At 38.8% G+C, this 22,578-nt stretch overlaps 1 protein-coding gene across 6 annotated transcripts in view; it reads right to left on the bottom strand.

Moving 5' to 3' along the window:
- Positions 1–22,578, bottom strand: part of TAOK3 (TAO kinase 3) — a 233,799-nt gene that overhangs the window by 209,615 nt on the left and 1,606 nt on the right. For 2 of the 6 annotated variants that reach the window (XM_074296636.1, XM_074296618.1), the window contains exon 1: positions 6,820–7,032. The exons of 2 other annotated variants lie outside the window; for them this stretch is intronic. The gene's annotated coding sequence lies outside the window, so the exon portion shown is untranslated. Of the gene's footprint in view, positions 1–6,173; positions 6,293–6,819; positions 7,033–10,533; positions 10,737–22,578 lie in introns of those variants that run through there. 2 more of the 6 variants (XM_074296646.1, XM_074296653.1) reach the window with 2 other exon arrangements.

Raw genomic sequence — 22,578 nt, 5'->3', positions numbered from 1 at the left:
CAGGAGGGCTGTTTGAACACTTAATTGGGACTGTGGTAAGCAGGTTGGATTGGAGGGCAAAATCAAGGAGGGTGTCCAGAAGATAAGATTAGTACGAATAAGAAGAGAGAATGTTATAGATGGTTTGTGAAAGACAATTAGAAAGAAATGGTGATGGGACTTGGGACTGATGGGAGTCTATAATGAGGAAAAGCATGGGACTAGTCTATGAGAGTGGAAGGTTGGCAGTTCAACTGCTTGGAATTCAGTGTGACAGAGGAAATCAAGAACTGAATTTGGAAGGGAGCCCTCCTAGTTCTGACCACTACATATGTGACTTTGAGTGGGCCACTTGACTTCTCTGGGCCTCAGTTTCCTTATCTCTAAAATAATAATGATACTGGTGAAGGCTAAAGACCTTTCAGCTCTAAATGTGGAGAATCTTTGAACTTTAACGCCATTCTCAGAGTCCAGATCTCACAGTTAGCTTGCTGTATAACACGTTTTAGTGTACTTATCACAAATGAAGTAACATTTGTAGCACTGAAAAACTTGTAAGAAATGCGATTGATTTCTCTAGATTTTTAGAGTTGGGGGAATCAGAGAGATCATCTGATCCAGAGTCCTTATTTGATACTTGAGAGGTTATGTGGCCTGCCCAGGGTCATAGTGTGTCTCAGTAGCAGAGCCAGGGCTAGAATTCAAGTGTTTCACTCTGGTTCAGTTTCACAAACTGAGTTTTGCTCCTTCCCCTAATTTAGGCAGGGTTTGATTGGCTCAATCTAAGAGCTAAGGACTCAGTTGAACATAGGTGGGCCACTTTCCATAGGCAAGTTTGCAAACATGAAGACAGAGTAACCTCCATAGGGACTTTCATAGTGAAAGCAGAGAAGGTGCCTCCCCTGTCTTGTTGCCAGCCTAGTATTTATTTCCCTTCACCTCCTTAGACTCAGCAAAAAAAAGGTTACCTGATCTGTGAGATCTTGGGAGATACCCCTAGTTTTAAGCCTGGAAAGTAGCTTGCTAGTGACCCACTTCAGAGGAAAAAAATAGCTAGCTACCATTGAAATGTACAGAAAGGATGAATGTAGAAAATACAAAACACTTGTACACTTCACAGAATCAGCTTACTAGTCTTTGTTTAGCTGTCAAATGAAGGAATCTTTATTTAATTAAAAGTCTCAGTTCCTAAAATGGAATCTAATCTGATTACTGCCAATTCTTCCAATATATTTATTCTTTAAACTTGAACAAAATTTCCTTTAAACAGACAACTGATTCTTGTCCCCAACTCCTATATTATTGTTCTATAAGAAATGATCTGCAGGATGATTTCAGAAAGGCCTGGAGAGATTTACTGATGCTAAGTGAAATGAGTAGAATCAAGAGAATCAAGCAATCAGATTATATGATGATCAATTTTGATGGACATGGCGCTCTTCAACAGTGAGTTGATTCAGGCCAGTTTCAGTGGATTTGTGACAGCATGATAATTGTGGAAATGTTTAGAAGAACTGCACATATTTAATTAACATATATTGGATTACTTGTCATTTAGAGGGAGAAAAAATTTGGAACACAAGGTTTTTGTAAATGTGAATATTGAAAACTAGCATGTGTTTTGAAAATAAAAGGTTTTATTAAAAAAAATTGACTATTCCACCACCTTTTCCTGGATAAAAAGAAGTACAAGAATGCAAATGAAACTTGTGGATAATAGAAAACACTTATCTCTTTCTGGAATCATTCTCTGATAGAGTTGTAAATAATTACATACAAAAAGATATGAGACAAGAACCAATAAACAAACAAAAAAACAAAAAAACAAGACAGGAACAATATTTTAAAGTCTTGTGAGTCTGCTGGTTTGATTATTGCCTTTGCCAGTGCTAATCACAATGTCTATGAGACTTGGGAGATAATGTTTGGGAAACATTATCACACACACTCTTTTCTTCCCTTCCCCTCCACCCCCCCCCCCCAGAAAAGAAGGAAGAAAGGAAGAGACAGATAGAAGAAAGACAGAAAGACAAAGAAAGAAAGAAAGAAAGAAAGAAAGAAAGAAAGAAAGAAAGAAAGAAAGAAAGAAAGAAAGAAAGAAAGAAAGAAAGAAAGAAAGAAAAGATTCCTTACTTGAGACCAATTTGGTGGTGAGCTTATCCATATTAAAACTACACTAGTTTCTAAGGACATAAGGACATATAAGGTTTTTTCCTGGATCAGCATATTAGTAACTATTGTTATTAAACTAGGAATTTATAATAGTTACTTTAAGATTTATAAAAATGCTTTACATGTATCATCTCAGTTGATCCTCAAAAATAGCCCAGTGAGGTAGGTATTATTTATATCCTCATCTTCCAGATGAGGAAACTGAGGCAAAGAGAAGAAAAGTGAGTATCATAGGGTCCCACAGGCAGTAAGTATCCAAGGTATGATCTGAAGTCAGGAGTTTCTGGCTCTAAGTTCTGTGCTATATGCATTATACCAACCAGCTGCATATTCCAAGCCTCCCCAGTTTAGAGGGACCTGCCCAAGTTTACAATCTGCTGACAGATAACACTTCAGGGTCACTGCTAATCAATCAGTCAATCAATCAAAAAGTGCTCAAGTGCCAGGCACAGTGCTAAGTGTTAGAAATGCAAAAAGCAGCAAAAGCTAGTCCCTGCCCTCAATGAGTTTATCATCTAATGATACCAGAATGAAGCACCAAAAAACTATGCAGGCTCAGTATTAGTCTGACTTCAGTGTTTCAAGAACCTGTCATTTTAGTGGGGTAAGTTTCCTCTCCCTCCATGTCTTAGTAGACAATTTATAATAGTTACTGAATCATTTATATTATTCGTAACTTTGATTTTATCTTCACAACAACCATGACAAGTATCACAGCTCCCATTTACAGACCAGGAAACTGGGTAACTCAGACTGGCAGAGATGGGTTCAAGCTCAATAATCTCAGTCAATAACTTTGGATGATCCACAAATAGCTAACCAAGTGACTGTTGAGGATATAACAAATACTCTGTCTATCATGGCAGTACAAGTCCCAAGAAGCATCCCTACTGTCCCATGATGCAGAATTCCCAGAGTTGCCATGAATTTTGCAAAGGAAATCGATCTTCCTGGAATTGCATGAGCTAGGAATTGTATTTGAAGAGAACAATACAACTAACTAGGAAAATTGTAGCGTTATAGGATAATTGTAGAGTTATAGGATCATAGCCTCAGAAATGGAAGGGCCCTGAGAAGCAATTAAGATTGACCCCCCTTATTTTTACAAATGAGGAAACTGAGGTTGAAAGAGGTAAAATGATATGTGTTGCTATCACATAGACAGTGAATAAGGTCACAGATTTAGAATTGAAGGGGCTTTCTTTCTAGAGACTTCCCTTCTAAAGAGGTCTGATACTTGGGAATTAAGAAAGAGGCTTTGTGCCTTCCAAAATTTATTAGAGTTAACAGTTTTCCTATAATCTCTCTTTCTCAATGCTTATGGATATTAGTGATATTTGAAAAAAAGAATACTCTTGAAATATTAAAACATCAGAACCATAACTAGTTTGGGTTGTCCCGGGTCCTATAGGATAGATGGGTGGCCATATTCTAATTCCTACTCAATGGAAGCCTACATAAAAAAACAAAAAAAAAAAAAAAAAAACTTTAACTTGAGTGGAAAAGCCCACAATTAATTGCAAAAAGCCTTTATTAAAAACTTACTATATGCCTGGCAATGACCAGAGAGGGTCTTATGATCCTAAAATGGAAACCAGCCCCTCTACTTCTCTTCTTATCAAACACATTCAGAAGAACTGAAATTTCTAATAATAACTACATGCTGTAATTCCCTCTTTGAGCATCTGGGCAGAAATACTGTATTTCCTCCATTAAACTTCCTTTTATGTTGCAACACCAAGAAGCTCACTTTCAACCTGAAACCAGAACAATCCAGGGCCACAAATTTGTCTCCAGGAACAACATAATATGCATGATTTACGTAAATAATTGAAACCTTCTTATTTAAAGTACTTTTAATTAGTAAAAAAAAAAAAAAAAAAAAAAAAAGGGGGGATTTGTCCATTTACAATTGAAATGAATGGATCCTCTCCCTTCCCAGTTTGGTTTAGGAAACACATGTAGTCTATGCTGACATATGGCCTCAGAGGTTGGGCAAAGATTCCCTCTACTGTTCAATATGGTCCAATCTCCAAACTTTGAGAACCATCTAGATTGAGCTTGGTCACAGTCAACTTGTGAAACAGAGGACCTGTCAAATCTTGATTACCCATGTTTCAGTGAGGCTCTGTGAAGCGGCCCACAGATTTGTGGAGGGTATAGAAGAAAATGGTTCAATTTACTTAAAGCTGAGAAGTATGCAATTTGGATGAGGATACTCTAAACCCTTTTCAGTCAATAGGATCTTTACCTCTCCCCTTACTTCAGCCATCCTACAAAGCAACAGTAATGGCTATTTCTGGGAAGTCCCTCGGCACTATAAAAGCATCAACACTTGGCTTCTCCACAAACAGTTTCAAACCAACTTCTAGTTAGGTCTACGTTGGTAATATAAAACTGAAAGAGATACTCCTATGATAGATGCCTCTCATCTATGAAGTGAGTGCTTCAGCTAATTTCTGTTTTTAAAAGTCTTTCATAAACCTCAAGAAAATGTGCACAGAGACTATGAAAAAAGAGGAAAACAACTGAGAAGACATTACATCTCAAAGATATAAATATGAAAGGGTTTTAACTTCCTCTCCCTGTGTCCTTGGAACAAACGCCACAAATCAGTTGTAAAAGTTTCTTGAGTGAAAATGTTTTTGTAAGGAGAATTATACTTCATGCTCCTGTCATGTGAAATCTCAAAATGGGCAAAACCAATCCACCATCTATTTCTATGATATTAGCAAATTTCCTTTTCTAGGTACCAAATTAAAAAGGTAAACTATTTTCATTTATTTAGAATATTTATTAGAAGGTTTTTTTTTAACATTTGTAAACTATTTAGAGGTTTACTGTTTAACATCCACACTGTGAAAAAACTTGGAATTGAAAAATCCTGGCTTTTCTACCTTATTTTTGTACACTTGCAGGTTCTCTCTCATTAAATTCCTTCAAAGTAGATACTGTTTTTTTGTTTTTCTTTATATCTCTATCCCTTAATATAGTGCCTGGCACATAGCAGACCTTTAAAAATGTTTTTTGATTATTACTCTTTATTGGAATATTTGGTAGTAGGAGACTGGTAGGAGGTACTAAGAGATGGACATATTATTTCACTGGCATAGGGAATCACCCAGATGAATAATCTCCCGGCACCAACTGAAGGTCAGTACTTTTGCTGTAATCTACAATCCTCTAAAGAGGAAAGACACTCATCCATTATATGTTAGATGTAGGATTTGATCCCAGGTTTTCCTGGGATCTTTCTTTATCCCAATACCAATTGCTATTAGTGTGCTGAAAAACAACAATAACAACAAAATCACAATACAAAGATTATGCTGCGACAAGTAAATGTGTCTCCCTACTTCTATCACAGGTTTAGATGGCTGTCCCTGCCGTTTAATTTGATATTACTTTAGAAAATCATTCCATTCTCTCTCTCTCTCTTTTTTTTTTTTTTTGGGGGTCACAGTAACCCTTTCTATAAAAGAAGTACAACACAATGAACCACTGCAAAATATTTTACAGGATATCAGGGTTAAAAAATGCCGCATACTGGTATTAAGAGAAATGTTCCAATAAAGCTTTGCTTAATCAGTAGGTTTTAAAGTCCTCTCATCAAAGTTATCATACGAAGTACAAATATTTTCCAGTAACATAAACTGGGCTCTTTTATAGCAACATTCTTTAATGCATTAAAACTTTTATTCTAACCTTTTTTTTTTTGATGAAATTGCAAAGTTCAGTTTATGATACACAATTTACTCTTTTTATACAAATAAAACAAAAGTGGGCAGAAATCAGATTTTACCCTCCAAAAAGTGCTATCTGGATAGGAAGAATAAAGAAATATGAGGAAGATATACATTTAAATAATTGCTCACAGCTGGACTTTGACGTTCAGGGCATAACTAACCCGAAACTCAATAAATGGAAAACTCAATTGCTCTTATTCAGTAGTAATGTTAAGACATGACTCATCCCTCAATCAGATTGAAGTCTTAAACAGAAAAGATAAAATAATTACTTACTTCAGATTGTTCCATATATGTATATTCTTTTTTAATTCAAAGGATGGTAGACATCAGGCTTCCCAATATTTTGCTAAATATAGCCAATAAAATCTATCTAGAAATTACTTTCTCAGAAAGAAATGGGGGCAGGGGGGAGACTGGGGAAGGGAGTCTCTTCTTCATTAACGCAGTATAAAATCTGACTCAGTTTTGAGTTGCAAGAATGAACACATGCGACCAAGCATCTTCACTCAGAGAAAGGAAGTTATTACAAATGCTTAGTTTTCCGAATGAGTGTCAAAGAGACTACTTCCTGGTCATAGAGAGGACTTAAATAAATGGCTTTGAAAATTAAGTCTTAAAATTTAGACATCCTAGAAAGAAAAATTCCCCCTCTCACTAAAATGCCATTATTCATCTCCTCATTCTCCAGTCCTCACAGAAAATCAAGCTTGTTCAAAGAAAGTCTCTACTGAAGAAAATTTGTTAAATGTAACTGGTATTGAAAATAACCTAGATCAGGGCCACAGCAATGGGAACACTAGTTCGAACATCTTACCATTAAGGACAAACATATTTACTTGGTTTAAAAAAAATGAATTACATTTCCAATGAAGAAATGTTAGAAAGGAGACAGAGAAGTCAAATTGAAAGGATAACTCACCAGTTCTTTGGCACTGAAGGGAATTGAAATAGCTGCTCTCGGGGCCACTCGTCAAACTGGTAAATGATTTCCCATTAAACACCGCCCCAAAAAAATACAAAACCAAACCAAACCAAAAGAAAAAAACCCAAAAACCCAGACAAACTCCACAAGGAACTCTTCTATAACCCTTATAAGGAACTACTGATAAAAACAGCACCCACAGAGAACAGTACTTTTCTATCAGCATTGCAAGCTTAAGTATTTCCTGTTACCTCCACTCCCATTGGTTCCCACAGGTGCAAGTGCCTATGGGCCTCTCATCTTGCCTTTCCTACACCAACCAACTAAAGGAGATTTAAGGCTGACCCAAGTCAAATCATTTTCTCTAGATGGCTAGGAAGTACTGGCTTTAAATTGGACTAACAAAGAATTACTTTAGAAATAATAGTAGCACTTTAGTAAATACTATTAGCCAAAAACCAAACAAACAAAACTCTCTACCCAGAGTGGCAACAAAGCACAGAATGAGAGCTAACAACAGAATGCCTAGTTGACCCAAGCACTAGAAAACATGATTCCTGGAAGTTCATTAGTCTTTGCAAAATGCCTTGATGCTAATGTGTTTATGTATTTTTTAAAAAGAAAAAAAAGCCTTCCCTAAAAAGAGGTTAAGAAAAAAATATACACACATATGTATATCTATATTAGTGCATAAATATACATACATGTATATACATATATGAATATCTATATTTATATATGCACACATATATGTATATATCTGTATATACACGTATGTATATCTATGTATACATATATGGATATTTATATATGAACACATATATGTATATATCTGTATATACACATATAAACATATCAGATCTGTGTGTACATATTATAAAATATTATATATGTATATGTATATACATATATATATACACACAAACACATATATATGTATATAGAAATTCAAGCAGCTAAGTGCAGAGCTTGCCACTAGAATGGACTGCAAGGTCAGCACCACAGACACTCAAACTTTTCACTTACACTCAGGCTAAAAATTCAAATTCCTTGCCAGCACATAACATGTCAAATCAGAGTTCTCTGTGCTTAATTTCTCTTTCCCTCAAAAAACCGTCCGTGATACCGTGACATATGTTTCATTAGGGAAAAGGGAAAACTCACCATGAGTCACAAGTGACTAAATTCTTACAATTCTGGTTTTAAAATATTTAAAACACACTCATCCATACAACTAAGAGCTAGCCTCAAATTAACATCAGAAATTTGATTTGCCCATTTTAGGGGTCAACATGGGTGTCTTATTAAAAAAATACACATGTATTTAGAGGCACTATATTTATTCCAATTTTAATTTTAATTTTAAAATAATGACCAATTTAAACAGGTCCTGCCAATTACTTTTTTTTTTTTTTCTGGAGAGGCAAAGTGACTTGCTTGGGATCACACACAGCGAGGGCATATTAAGTGTCTGAGACCACATTTAAACTCAGGTCCTCCTGATGTCAGGGCCAGTGCTCTATCCGCTGTGCCATCTATCTGCCCCATTTCCAATTATTTTTTACTATGATAAAATGATAATAAACCCTAAATTAACATTGGGACTTTGTCCCATTTTCAGGGTCAGTACTATCCTGTTAAAAAAAATATTGCAGCTACACCCAGTGAAAGAACTCTGGGAAATGAGTATGAGCCATTTCATAGAATTCCCAATCCCTCTATTTTTGTCCGCCTGTATTTCTGATTTCCTTCACAGGTTAATGGTACACTATTTCAAAATCCTATTCTTCTTGTGCAGCAAAATAATTGTTTGGACATGTATACATATATTGTATTTAACTTATGCTTTAACATATTTAACATGTATTGGTCAACTTGCCATCTTGGGGAAGGGGTGGGGGAAGGAGGGGAAAAATTGGAACAAAAGGTTTTGTAATAGTCAATGCTGAAAAATTACCCATGCATATATCCTGTAAATAAAAAGCAAACAAACAAACAAACAAAAAGATACTTGCAGGTGGAAAAATATTGCAGCTAGATGGCTAGGTGGATGGAGCAACAGCCCAGGAATCAGGAGGACCTGATTTCAAATATGGCCTCTGACACTTAACATCCTAGTCCAAGCTGTGTAACTCCAATTACCTCTCAAAAATATTTAGGGGGTACTACGCGTGTTTTAGTTTTGATTTTGATTTCATTAATGACTGATTTCAAAAGAGTGTGTCAATTATTTTTATTTGAATCTATCCTAATGAATATTATTCTCTTCCACTCTACCAAACTTTGACAGAAGCTGAGGGTCAGAAGGGAACCTTAGAGTTATCCAGCTTAACCATTATTTGAATAATGGTTAATCCTTCTCTTTGTAGTAGCACTCAAATTAAAAGATTATTGTGGGCAAGGAGTTATAGCTGGAAGGGTTCTTCAAGATCATCCACTCTGCTATTTACATAGGACAACACCAAAGTCAACAGTGGCTAAAGTACCCAAGAACACAGAGGCACCAAGTCAAGATTTGAATTTAGGCCCCTTGCAGCCAAACTCATCCCATGCTACTTCCTTCACAGGTTAATTTGGCATTTGGCTTCCTCATAGAACAGAGATATCCTAGAGATTTTAAGTTGGAAGAGACACTAGATCTATCTAGGTTAACACTCCTTTCATAGATGAAGATGTTGCCTAAGATAACATAAGTGGCAAGTGGCCAAGACATAGGTATAGTGGCTGTGAATAAGCAGTGTCCCACAAAAGAAAAATGAAGTAAATGCAAATACTGCTGAAAGAGAAAATGTAAAACCAGCAAGAAGAGTATGCAAATAAGCCACACTCTTGCCTAGAATTTGGTTTCATTTCATTTGATAGAAAAAAGTTCAGTTTTAGCCAGCAAACAAAGGTTTTTAAAAAAAAAAAAAAAGTTCATCCACTCTGCTACTGAATATTTGAAGATTTAGCTTTTGCTAATGAGTTTATGTCTGAGCTATTTTAACCAAAGAAGAAATCTCCTTCCGAAAGATTTGAGTCTTAGACACAAGAAAGAGTCTTGGCCTCTAAGTCAATTGGACAACCACTTCCAGATAGAAAGGCAAAGCTTAGCCCAGGAGAACTTGACTTTGAGTGTCCCTCCTAAACAAGGAAAATAGTCTCCCAAGCTTGAAGAGTCAGAGCCAATGCTCTTTCTACAAAAACACCACCCAACTAAGTAAACAAAAACAAATTCCAAACACTCAAGGACTCAAAGGTCACTCCAGGGAAACTGGTTTCATTATTACTTCAAGCTTATGGCCCAAATAAAGACATATCTTCACATCTCCATTTTTCAATCAGTAAAATGAATAGTTCACTCCAAGGATTACTTCTCAATTCAAAGACTGGGCCTATGGTAATTATTTGTACAACCCACAAATTTAAATATACTGCTTGCTGGTAGGACTTGTAGCAAAGGGATAGCAGAAGAACAAATTTCTTTTGTTTCAAATAAATCCTTGTCCTGGGTGGCCAATGGATAGAGCACCAGGCCTAGATTTAGTTCTTTCTGAGCTCAAATCTGACCTGAGACACATACTAGCCATATGATCCTGGGCAAGTCACTTCACCCTGCTTGCCTAAGTTTCCTCGTCTGTAAAATGAGCTGGAGAAAGAAATGGTAAATCCCTCCAGTAGCTTTGCCAAGAAAACCCCAATTGGCTTGGACACGATTGAAAAAATAAATACCATGGTCCATTTGATGTGTTAACAGCCCCTAAACTTTAAGTGACTAAAGGTACTGGTTCTCTCTCTCCCAAATGGCATGTCAAATCCCTTCCATCCATCATTTGTAGTCCAGCTGATATGCTGTCTCCTCAGGAAAGCCTATTCAAATTCATTCTTTGCTCAGGTCCTTTCCCTTTAGATATCACATAACTTTGCTCTGCAGCTCTCTGATGCGTTGATGTGATATGTATTATACTTATTTAGTCATAATAATGACTATTATCATGACATAATACAGAAGTAGTGTGACAGTGTTCAGAGGACTTGGCTGGGGTCAAGATGAGAGAGAGTCAATCAAATTCTGTGTCTGATGCATACTAACTGGGAATGGTAGGGAAGAGGTAACTTTCCTGTGCCATAGAATTCTGGCTACTTTATATACAAGGACAGAGTTTTACATAAACAGAAAATCATGGTCCTAATCCCCATCACTTAAAAAAAAAAGTTTCATTAAATCAAGTATTCTGCTTTGATTGCTGCTATCTATGGTCAAGAATTCCCACAAATTCAAATTATTCTCATTATTCAAGAATTATAACATCTACATGTTTAATGAGAGGAGTTCCACATGGATATTCAAATGAAAAGTATTCCTTCCTCTATTAACAAAGCAAAGAAATAAAATTGATATCTTTCAAAGTATGATCATTAAGATTCTGAGCATTACAAAAAAGTACAATGTGGGAGATTTCTGCCACCTACAATTCCAGTGGGGGCCCAATCTAAAACAGAATCTAGATCTCAGCATAGAATCCTCAGGTTTTAAGTGAAGATTACAGAACTGTGCAAGCCGCAAACACATTCTGTACCTTTAGATTAAATCTGAAGCCATATTCAGTTATTCTGAGTAACAATTTAGATACTATCCTCCCATAAGTGGAGGTTTTTGTTTAGGTTTCTTAACATTAAGTGGCAGTGCATCATCTTCACTGTGTAATAGGGGCATCTACAGTGGATAGAGAGCTAGAATGAATCAAAAGAATGAATTCAAAACAAGTCACTTCATCTTTGTTTGATTTGATTTCCTTTCTGTGGAACAGGGATAATGATAGCACCTATCCTTCAAGATTGGAAAATGACATCCTCTTCGTAAAGTTCTTTGCAAACCTTAAAGCACTATTAAAATGTTAGTTATTATTGTTAGTGTTGTTGTTGTTATTATTATTGGTAATACCAATGACAACATGCAACAGCCTACTTGCACCCACCAAGAGTAAGTATTGTACGTTGGGTGACTTTCAAGTTTGGTTCTTCAGAGATCTAGCATTCTATTTGTAGCCTTTGGAGCTTAATGAGGAGGTTGGGCAGTACAAAGCTCATAAAGACATCTACAAACCTGAACAACTGGAAGACCTCAGCATCCATAAGGAATTCCTTTTTCATTTGGACTCTACTTGAGCATTCTCCATGAGTGGCAAATATCTTTGGTGAACCTATGCACATTTTAGATATTCCGGAGATATTTCCAATCTAAATCCAGGCTATTAAAATGAAGGACCGAAACCATACACCTTGCCAAATATGTGCTTGGAAAGATTCCTTATTATTATGAAACCAAGAGTCCACTAAGCCATAGTCTAGACTTGTAGTCTTGTCTCGATCTTCCTCAAAAACAGCAATGAAAATGATGAGAAGAGGAAGCAGGTGTTGTTATATAAGACAATGAAAGTAATCTATAAGGAATGACCCCTCCCCCATGGTCCTATCTAGAATCAGAAAGTTCTTGAAGGGCTTTAATTTTCTCTTTAGGATTTTTCTGGTGCTCAATAAATGCACGTATTGCAAGTAGGTTAACCAGGATTAGGGGTACAAGTCTTTGACAATAATGAAATCATCTTCCTTAGCCTCACAACTGCAAAATATGATATTTTATTATTTAAATGAAGAGACTGGTCCAAGGAAATGGAGATTGTTGACTTTAAAAAATGTCACTATATGTCTTTGATTTGCTTTGTAGTCCCATAAACATTTTATTTTTTGGATTTAAAAATATTTTTTTCTGAAAAAAGATCCCTAGACTTCACCAGATTGTCAAAGGGGTCTGGACACCAAAATATTAAGAACTCCAGCACTAGCCTCTAGACAAGATAAGAAGTAGCAGGGAAAGGGCAGCTAGGTGGTGTAGTGGATGGACCACCAAGCCCTGAAGTCAGGAGGATCTGAGTTCAAATTTGACCTTCAGATATGTAACACTTCCTAGCTGGGTGACCTTGGGCAAGTCACTTAATCCCAATTGCCTCAGCCAAAAAAAAAAAAAAAAAAAAGAGTAAAGAAGTAGCAGGGAAGGAGCCAATAGAATGGAAGAAGGTGAAAAGCAGAGGGGTGAGGGGATAGAGATGGGGAGATGGGACTGGACCTCCCAGGGAGAAGGAGACAACAATCAATGAACCTCATTCCTAGGGATCTGGGAGAGGATGGGCTCAAGAGCACAAGCAGGGAAAAAAGGTTCACTCTATCCTCAAACTGGAGCAAAACAGCTGACAGTAGGTGAAAAGATAGAGTTTCACATGTGCAGGGGGGAGAGAAGAAAGGGTAGTAGGCATTGGCAAGAGGGCCCCATTGGGAGTCAGAAGCCCTAAACTCCCAGCTCTGGCACTGACTCCCTGGGGGGCCTGGGTAAGCTATTTCCCCTCTTTGGATCTCAGTTGTAAAATGAGAGGATCAGATTAAATGACCCACAGAGTCCCTTCTAGCTCTAAATCTACGGTTCTCATTATAGTTTAAAAAATGATCTTAACCTTCTGAGGCTAATAGGAACAGGGATGATGTACACAATAGCTTTCTGCATTCTGGAAGCACTTAGCTGTCAAGGGATGATATTTGCCCTGAAACTTCTTTCTCTAGGTTCTTTCTCCCTGTTTCTTCATCTTCTCTTCCTGGCAAGTATATGAGATCCTTTCAGTCTTGAAGGTTTTCCTTTGTAAGTCCTAGAACTTCCCAATGACCTTCCTAAAAAGCAATGCCCTGAACCGAATACTACTCCATATATTGCCCATCTTCTCCCCAAAGTGAAGCCTATGGATTCTTTTCGCAGAAAAAAATTTTTTTAAATCCATAAAATAAAAGATATATAGGACTACAAAGCAAACCGATCATACATAGGACATTTTTTCAAGTCAACAGTCTCCAGTCAAGAACACTTACTTGGACTAGTGTCTTCATTTCACATAACAAAATAGCATATTTTGCAGGTATGAAACTAGGGAGCATGATTTCATTATTGTCACAAACTTAGATCCCTAATCCTGGTTAAATTATTTGCAAATAAATGCCTATTACTGGTTATTTATTTATTGACCAGAGATGGTAATCTCCTAATCGTTGATGATATTTTTCCTAATGGAGCCTGAAACTGGGTTTATCTCCACCACCACCACCCTGCAGTCTAGCCCACCCCCACTTCTAAGAATGAATAAGCTAACAGTATTTAACAGATGCTTGCTAATTGGCTGCTACTTGTCTGTCACATACACTGTTAATGTACTGGCTTAAATGATGTTATCTTGGAGCCAGTTCCCATCTCTATTCTTTTGCACAGACATCCTATGCCTGAGAACCTTCCTTTCCACATTTCTGCTTCAGAGAATTACTTTCAAGGTTCAGCTTAAGTGAAAGATGCCTGCTTTGAGCCCCATTGGTGATAACGCAATGTTCATTTATCCTACTTCACACGTGCATACATACATATATATATATATATATACACCTACATATACACATATGTATATATACATATACCTATATATACATCTATATGTATATATGTATATATACTTATATATACATCTATGTGTATATATATATATTTTTTTATTCCCATTGCCTGTCAGTATTCATATTTGTCATATATCTATATGTGTATACACACATATATACTGCATCTATATCCGATATATGTAGACATATATTACTTATCTATATACATGATATAAATTATAAGTTACTTAATGGCAGAGACTCATTTTTTTCTTTGTCTCCCCACTATACGTGGTTGAAGCTTAATAAATGCGTGCTGAACTGAAATGAGTGAAGAAGGAGCTATTGGGTTATGATTGATCTTTTGGGTAACTGGGGGGGCACAGTGGATAAAGCACTGGGTCTGGAGTCAGAAAGATCTAAGTGCAAATTTGGCCTCAGATATTTGTGTTGTATGGCCTTGGGCAAGTCATTTAATCTCAGTTTACCTCAATTTTCTCATCTGTAAGATAGAAATAATAATAATAATCACTCACTTCCAGCATTGTTGTGAGGCTCAAATGAGATAATATTTGTAGGGTGCTTCGTGAACTTTAAAGTGCCATGTTATTATTTTCTGATCTGAATCATCCACACATCTGTGATTTCATGAGTGTGGGTGGCCATTCCCTTCCCCCAAAACAACTGCAACCTTTCCACCATCTCCATAAATTGCTGGCTTAAAGTATTCATCACTTGGTAGCCAACCAAGAAGTGATGAGTTCTCAGAACCTGGCCAGCTCATCACCTTGCCCATAATCATCCCCTTTCCTGTTTGGTAAGGCCTGCCTGCCAAAGCTTGTGATCTCTTGGCACAGGCTTTGAGGTCCCAAGGTCACTATCACAGGAATGTAGAGAGGTAAGAACAAATCAGTGCAGTGGAGGTTGAACACAGATACCCGGCACCTATTGCAACACAAGGCTGGAATGTTGTTCCGTTATCACGAACATCTCCATTTCCACAGTGAACTACACATGCTTTGAGGGACTTGATAATGGGATGACATGCTTAGAGTCTGGATGAAGATATAATTTAAATGGCTTTCAGGACAAAGGCTCAAAATTTTTATGAGATAGGGCTCCTTCTACTTGACTTCATAGTGAATTTGAATAAGACCCCGTAAAAAGCAAACCTTAAAAGCACTCACAAACTGAGATAATCACAAACTACACTCTTGACTATGGTTTTTAATACTCGTAAACATACTCAAAAATATCTACCCAATTACTTGGACTTTAAATTGTGAAAATTAAAAAAAAATTTTTTTTCACTCTATGATTATAGAACAACACTTAGTGTTGAGTTTGTCAAGATGCTGATTAGTTTTGCAGAATTGTTTTTATTTTCTTCTTTTATTTTATTTTATTTTTTTATTTTAATTTTTATTTTTTAACGGAGGCAATTGGGGTTAAGTGACTTGTCCAGGGTCACACAGCTAGGAAGTGTTAAGTGTCTAAGATCTGATTTGAACTCAGGTCCTCCTGATTTCAGGGCTGATGCTCTAGCCACTTCACCACCTAGCTGCCCCTCTTTTTATTTTTTTATCATAATATGTGGCCCTCTGGGATATTGAAGGGAAAAAAAGATACAATTGGAAATATAGGTAATTTCAAAATGAAAGTAACACAAAATGTATTTAAAAACAAAAAGTCTTCTCTATTCTAAGAAGACATCTAAGACATTTTTAAAAAGAACACTGAAAGGAATTCCATAGAAAAGAACTTTTCACTACAATATTTTCACAAAAATAAAAAAATAGTAATGGTTTTGATCTCCAGCATTTTAGGATGAAAATCAACAAATATGAATACTGACAGGAATGAGAACTTGTTATTTTCAAGTGTGCTTACACATTAAACCAAATCTGATGTGCCTTTTGTCTGCTAGATGGCAATGGTTTTTGGAAGGCATATGACTTCAGTGTATAGATAGTATAAAATAGCTTATTGTACTATACTTGGCTCCTATTAATGCTTAGTAGATGGCTGGAATCCAGACACCTTCATTAAGAGTTCTCGACTCTTAGGTCCTCTAGTTACTCCAATTGTCAGGAAGGAGCCATTGATTTTGTCTGCATAATAGAGAATAATTTTAATCTAAAACATCTTGGTGGTTTCTTGCCCAATAACTTTGGTTGGTGAAACAATAGAAAACATACCTGACTTTCTTGCATTGGCTCTTGGGAGATTTTCAATCACCAAAAAATACATTAAGAAGGAAACTCCTCTTCTTCTTTAGATAAATATTATATAGGAATGCTATTGCAATGACTAATTCAGTAACTACACATGGGAATACTGGAGCATTCTATTCTCTTACAAGAAAACAAAGGTAACATTTTTGCCTCTCAGGATATGAGCATTTAAAGCAGGGAGAAATCACCAAAGGAGGATAGTGAATGATCTTTTGTCAAATTTTGCTTTCCACATTTCTATTCCTTTGGCCGATTATTAGCGTTGATATTTCTAGTCCTTCCACTGACCACTTTCACATATTTAACAGAGAGAAAACAAGAAATCATAGTCCTAGAAATCATCTCTTGACTTTTCTCACTTTATTTTTTCTTAACTCTGGATTTAATTCCAAAAGGTTGAATATAAAAGATGTTCCTACTAATTGTATCTTAAAGGAATTATAGTAAATCATTTCCCCTCCTTTTTTGCTTCTTTCCTCCCTCACACCCTCATCTCTTTTTAACAGTTGGGGAGAAAATTCTCAGTGAGAATGGAGGTGATGACTCACATGGAATTTGGGGGTTTCGGAAGCCACATAAAGTGTTCAGTATCAGGTACGTGGGAAGTGCTTGTCCAATTTTTATTGCCACCCCCTCTCCCTCATCCCAGAAAATTGTGTTCAGTCACTTTTATCCTGAATTTCAATCAGCACTCTTCCCCTCCATTCTGTCCATGGCAAAGAGCACAACATTCCTTTTTCCAATTATCCAAAGCTCTCCATGACTAAGCTTGGGCAACAAAAGTCCCACAAAAAGAACACAATTACAACTTAGAAGAGAGAGTCAAGGAAATTTTGAAGTGAAATTAGATGACTCTCTCCTTCTCCTCCCTCACCCCATAATGCTTCCAAAGCTGCTGTTTATCCGTCAATCTTTCCAAAAGGGAAGCAGAGAACTAGGGGATCAGGAAAACACTGAGAAGTTACTCAAAAGAAGTAGGAAATCATTGTAATAACCCAAAGTGTCAGAACACACGTGCATTCAAAAACAGCACTTAAGGGGGAGTCAGGGCAATAAGGGAGTCAGGCCAATAGTAACATATCTCCAGCACCAAGCATAACAAGCCTGGTCATTAGCTTTATCTTAACATCCATCAAAGTTGGAGGCTGCTCCCTCGCCTCCATCCCCACCTCCGGGATGGGGGGGGGGTTCCTACATTGTTTGTCTCAGCATTTTTAAGAGATACTCACCCACCTCCCACCAGGACTGGTTTAAAAAGGCTTGCTTATCTCCTTCCTCAACTTGGGCTGGAATGTTGCCTACAGATCAAGCCCCTGTGGTTCGGAGAAGGAGAAATCTAATTGGAAAGTGCTGCTAGTTCAGCAGCCTGATAACTCTTATTTGGAAGCTCAAAGGGAATTACAAATATCTTCAGTTCGCAAGAGTTGGAAGGTCAAGATTCTAAATATTGTCAAGCCACATTTAAATCTGTCTATTGCAGCCCGACACCTTTTAATCTGTAAATCTGAAAGGAGTTTCTGAACTCTTATATATGGTTCATATTTCTATAGCCTTTAGGTTCCTTATAATAATCCCTGGAGCTAGGGCAAATGGAATCACTTCCACTTTACAGATCATTCAATCAATCAATAAACCAACATTAAGTACCATTAAATTGTCAGACTTGTGCTAGGTGTTGGAGATAGAAAGATCTAGATAAATGAATTTGCAGAAATGGAGCAAACAAGACAGTTCCAACTTAGTCTGAGCTCAATTTTAGCTTTATTTGGACAATCTGGAAGCCCTTTATGTCCTTCCATATTCAGGTAAAGCCTCAAGGTCAAGGATAAGCTTTCTAAGCTTCTCCCAACATTCAAGTCATTCTTCCAAGCTGAAGAAAGACTCAAAGGAGGCCTTAGTACCATCTCAGTAGATAGCTGAGCAGACCTATTTCTAAAACAATAAAAACAAAGCTAACCAATCTTAAATCTCGATAGTTGGTTTCTCCATTGGGAGGGGGTGGGGAGAATTCAGGCCTTCCTCCCTCTCTCTCAACATACTAGAACAGGGCACTAACCCAGGGTTCAAGAAGCTTTTAAAATATCCTTATGACTATGTTTCAACATAATTGGCTTCCTTGATAATCCTATGCATTTTATTCTGGGGAAGGGATAATTAGGCAGTCAAGGGAGTTCATGAAACACACAAAAAATGCAGAATCTCTGGTTTTCAACACAGATGGCCTAATTTCCAGGTCCCCAGCAACCTGTTTAAAAATATTGATTCTGAGGGGCAGCTAGGTGGCGCAGTGGATGGAGCACCAACCCTGAATTCAGGAGGACCCAAATTCAAATCTGGTCTCAGACACTTAACACTTCCTAGCTGTGTGACCCTGGGCAAGTCACTTAACCCCAGCCTCAGGGGGTAAAAAAAATATTGATTCTGGATATGCTTAGATCCTTTACCTTCTGTCCCTACCTGCTTGCATATGGCTGTCACTGTCTCTCCCCAGTATCAAAGGCCCTCAAGATACAGATCCTGCTGACATATTCTTTTTATGGTGGCTTTTTTTTAAATTCCCCCTCCCCTTTTTACTGTAGGCCTCAATCCTTTATCCCATTGTGCATTCTGTGGGTTCATGAACCTCTCCCTTAAATAAGCATATATCATCAGTCTTTTTTATTCTGTTGAAGGATATCTGAACTGTGCAAGGAACTTTGAGCCACCTCAGATGCTTACAAGCTATGACACGGGGCAAGTCACTTATAATTTTTTCATCTCAATTCTTTCATCTGAAAAATACCCCTTTCCTTAAAGGGATAGTGAGGATCAAATGAGATGACAAAAAGAAAGAATTTAGAAATGGCTAGGTTATCATTATTTAAGTCCCAGAAGTGCTGAGGCACTATTGGAAGTCACTACCTTTCGGGTACAACCTTCTTACCCTCTTCCAGAGGGGCTCTTAAATCTCAGCCCAAGCCTTCTCCAAAATTCATCTCCAAATGCTCCCTTATCCCCAAGGTTCCCACACCATTGAATAATAGCAAGCATATTCATTGGGACTTTAACATTTGCAAAGTCCTTGCCATCCATAATCCCATGAGAGACCCAACAGCCCCAGGAGGTAGGTGCTATTACCCATTTTGTAGATGAGGACTCCCAGATTCCAAAGAACTTGGAATTTTGTTCTTCCTTTGTTCTTCCAAGTCTGATTTTTTAAGCCATTTAGCTGCCCCAATCTCAGTACCCTCTGAGAGAGCCTTTCCCTCCGATCTTTCAATTTTGGTTCCTTCGAAAGAATTTCTCCCAAAAACTCCCAGTCTCTATTCCATCCAGGATCATCATCAGCTCAGATTCTATTCATCAGGCCCTCCCTGGGTTGACACTAACATTTATTTTCCTTGCCTTTCTCTGCAGTCCCATCTTCAGGGACTCCCTAGTCATAGACTCTTCCAGAAATCTTCTTTTTAACTCATTCTACCTTCCTAGCTCCTCTTCAGGATCTCCTCCATTCGGACACTGCAATTCTCTAAGGAGTTCTGAGGTCAGACTTTGGTCAGATCTCCTCCCCAGTGATCCTGGTAGATCAATCATCCTCCCTATGAGGCTCAAGCTCCTCTCTGGAGTCTTCATTCTGAAAAAAGCAGTCCCTGCCATGTTCTGAAGACATTTTCACCTCAGACACCATGTCCTAGTGCAGTGGACTTTTTAAACAGGGGGCCAGTTCACTGTCCCTCAGACTGTTGGAAGGCCGGACTATAGTAAAAACAAAAGCTCACACTCTGTCTCTGCCCCTCAGCCCATTTGTCATAACCTGGCAGGCCACAAAAAACATCCTCAGAGGGCCGCATCTGGCCCACGGGCCGTAGTTTGAGAACCCCTATCCTAGTGTGTGCTTTAATTCCTCTAAACTAAGATTCATCTTCACCTTCTTTCCCTGTGGCAGTCACCTTGGATGGACCCTGTCGTCATGGGATCCCATTTGTCCCTTCACCCCATAGCATCAAGCCGCTTTTCCAATTCTCCTTTGATTAGACCCATTGTCACAGCTCTCTGGGCTCCTGCAAATTCTGCCTTTACAGTTGCTCTCTGATAATGGCTTGGCCCCTCTCTTCCCTGACAGATGGGTCCCTTTACTGAGATCTACCATCTGAAGTTTCTCACCTCCAAGAATCTTCCTTCCCCTCATCTCAGCCTTTACAGTCAGTCACAGATCTGATATTTAGCCCTTCAACCTTGCTCTCAAATCCTTTTTGAGGAAGCCCCTTTTACGGAGTCTCTCCTGTCACATTTAGCTCTGGTATTCTGAGGTAAAGTCTGCTTTCTTAGCCTCTCTCTGGAGTTTGCCCTTTTCAATATCTGTCATAGTCCCTTCCTAGGACCAGTGGTCCTCAAACTTTTTAAATAGGGGGCCAGTTCATTGTCTCTCACACTGTGGGAGGGCTGGACTATAGGAAAAACAAAAGCTCACCCTCTGTCTCTGCCCCTCAGCCCATTTGCCATAATCCGGCGGCCGCATCTGGCCCGTGGGCCATAGTTTGAGAACCTCTGGTCTAAACTTTAGCTTCACAATCAGTCTTTCCCTGGGCTCCCCTTTTCCTTAGATTCAATATCATTGGGGAAAAAAGAGGGAAAACTGGCTGCTTCTTCTATCTTCTTTCCAAATATACCCCATTTCTTACATTCTCACATTCATATTCAGTCCTTTTTCAAAGTCTCTTTCCTTGAAATCTCCTGTCAGACCCCTGAAGTAAAGTCTCCACCCCTCCAAATCTCCCCTCTCCTTCCCTGCTTAGCTCTGTCCCATTATTCTAATAAAAACAGGCCCTCTGGCTAGGGTCCTTCTTCAGACTCCCATCAGCCTCTTCCTCTCAGACATTCTATCACTTTTTTTCCCCCCTGATTGTTTTTAAGAGTTCCTTGAGGAGGATCTCCTGCCCTCAAACCCTCTCCCAGGGCCCGACCCACAGACACAACCCTGAATGGGGGGGGGGGGAAGGAATTCCTTGCCCAGATCCCCCCCAAACAGTCCCGGTAGAGAGTCTTCTCTCAGATCCCCTAGGCCATCCCTTTCCAGCTATTCTAGCCCCAGGCATTCTGACTTCCTGGGGTGTTTACACTCATCTCAGTGTATCCCAGCTCCTCCGAGAGGTCTCAGCCCCTGGGGGGGGGGCGGTATCAGTCTATTAACACATAGCTGTCTAGCTTGTTTGAAGACAGTTAACAGTCCTCTCCCTTTCACACCTCTGGGAGGGGGGAGGGGGAGGAGTTCTACTGTCCAGCTCTTTCCGGGAGTCGCGTCCCCCAGGTCTCCAGTGCTCTCTACCTCTCCCGGGTCTCTTCCTGTCTTAGCTCTTCCCAGAGTTCTCAGGCTGCCCCAGATTCTTCTGGGGGACTCCACCATCCCCACTCCTTCGGGACTTCTCTCCTCAGGTCTTTCACTGTCCTTGCTCATTTCTATGGTGTCCAGTCCCGGCTTCTGCCACTGTCACCTCCTTCTGTGGGAGTCTCAAGCATCCCAGAGTTCTGGGGGCTCACCCAGTTATAGACTTTCTTAGGGTCGGGTCTTGTTAGTCTCTTTTAGAAATCCCAAAGACCAAAGGTTCCCTACTCAAGACTTTGGTCCTTAGTCCCTGAGAGGAGGGAGATCTCTGGTTGTCACAGGCTCCTAACAGTCTCATAGGGGTCTTGTCAGTGCTAGGATCTCTGATTGGGGATGTCTCCATCCTGTCCCCCCCCCCCCAGGTTTTCTCGTACCAGCTCCTCTGGGGGTGGGGAGGGTTAGCCTGCACAGCCTCTCTGGGAGGGTGTCTTTCATTATACATGTCAGTCCTCTCTTGTCACAGAACCCCTCTTAGAGGCTTCAAGTTGTCACTGTCACTCCTGGTGTCTCTGTCACAGCCTCTCCTTGTCCCTTTCCAAGGACCCTTCCTGTCAAAGCCCCATCTCCGATCTTAGACCATCCCAGTTCCTAGCAAGAGTCTCTTTAAGTAGCAGCCCCTGCTGCCCTGCCCTTCTTATGAATCTCTCCAAGCTCCTGTCCCACTCTGGCGACCCCTCACATCACAGCCCTCGGTTGGAGGGGGATCTCCATTTG

Source organism: Sminthopsis crassicaudata, chromosome 1 (genome assembly GCF_048593235.1).
Source record: "Sminthopsis crassicaudata isolate SCR6 chromosome 1, ASM4859323v1, whole genome shotgun sequence".
NCBI lineage: Eukaryota > Metazoa > Chordata > Mammalia > Dasyuromorphia > Dasyuridae > Sminthopsis > Sminthopsis crassicaudata.
Note: the sequence above shows the minus strand (reverse complement) of the source record. Positions and strands in the feature narration are given on the sequence as shown.